Consider the following 1,390-nt stretch of genomic DNA (forward strand, 5'->3'; position numbering starts at 1 on the left):
CATGAGCCACTGTGCCCAGCCCTCAAAGACATCTTTGGAAGGTGGAATTGACAACATTGGATGTGGGTGATAAGGGAGATGTCTGCAGAGGTTTCAAGTTTGGGGTATTAAGCTGATGGTGGCAGTTCTGAGTGAGGTTTCTATCTACCTCTATCTCTTCATCTGCCTGCTTCTCTTTCAGTCTCTCTCTTTCTCTGCCTCTATTTTTTCTATTTCTGTTTTTCTCTGAGACACTCTACATCTGTCTTTTGTCTCTTGCTTTTTTATATCAGCTTCGTTCTACACATCAGTTCCATTCTCCTCTCTATAAAGACCAACTTCTTCTGCCCCCTGGTAACTCAAGATGACACATGCCTTTGACTTTCCATAGCTTTTATTCCCTTGAAATTCTCTCACTTCCCATTCCACTGTTCATTATAAAGTTCATTCCATATTTTTCTGTTCTAATTTCCAATAAACAGAATCTAATGAGAGGCAGCATCTGGCTCCCACTGTCATGGCTATTGCAGTACATTGAGCTCCATAGAAATAGTGCTGTGGAAAGTGAGAATTGACAGGCACTGGGCCACTCTGTTAGTGGTTAAGGAAAAATTACTAAACATGGGCAAAGGAGATCCTAAGAGGCCATGGGGCAACATGTCATCATATGCGTTCTCTGTACAGACTTGCTGGGAGGAAGCACAAGAAGCAGCATCCAGCTCCTTCGGTCAGCTTCTCAGAGTTGTCTCAGGAGTGCTCAGGGAGGTGGAAGACCATGTCTGCTAAAGAGAAAGGAGAATTTGAAGACATGGCAAAGGCAGACAAGACCTGTTATGAAAGACAAACGAAAACCTAATCCCTCCTAAAGGGGAAACAAAAGAGGAGTTTAAGGAAACCAGTGCACCCAAGAGGCCTCTTCTGGGCTTTTTCTTGTTCTGTTCTGAGTATCACCAAGATCAAAGGAGAACATCCTGGCCTACCCATTGATGACATAGCAAAGAAACTGGGAGAGATGTTAATAACACTGCTGCAGATGGCAAGCAGTCTTATGAAAAGAAGCCTGCTAAGCCGAAGGAAATATGCGAAAAGGATATTGCTGCATACCGAGCTAAAGAAAAGCCTGATACAGCAAAAAAGGGAGCCATGAAGGCTGAAAAAAAGCAAGACAATGAAGGAAGAATAGGAAGATGAGAAAAACGAAGAAATGGTGAAGAAGAAGAAGAAGATGATGTTGAATAAGTTGGTTCTAGCAGTTTCTTTTCCTTGTCTATAAAGCATTTAACCCTCCCATAAAACTCACTCCTTTTAAAGAAAAATAAAAAGGAAATGTAAGGCTGTGTAACATTTGTTTTTAAACTATACAGTGTCTTTTTTGTTTAGTTATACTATCAATTGTGTAGTTAGATAGCCC

At 41.3% G+C, this 1,390-nt stretch overlaps 1 pseudogene; it reads left to right on the forward strand.

The window, feature by feature from the left end:
* Window positions 1-600: 600 nt before the first annotated feature.
* On the forward strand, window positions 601-1,170 carry LOC129488796 (high mobility group protein B1-like; annotated as a pseudogene).
* Window positions 1,171-1,390: the final 220 nt, after the last annotated feature.

The sequence above is a fragment of the Symphalangus syndactylus genome, chromosome 8, assembly GCF_028878055.3.
Source record: "Symphalangus syndactylus isolate Jambi chromosome 8, NHGRI_mSymSyn1-v2.1_pri, whole genome shotgun sequence".
In the NCBI taxonomy this organism is placed as follows: domain Eukaryota; kingdom Metazoa; phylum Chordata; class Mammalia; order Primates; family Hylobatidae; genus Symphalangus; species Symphalangus syndactylus.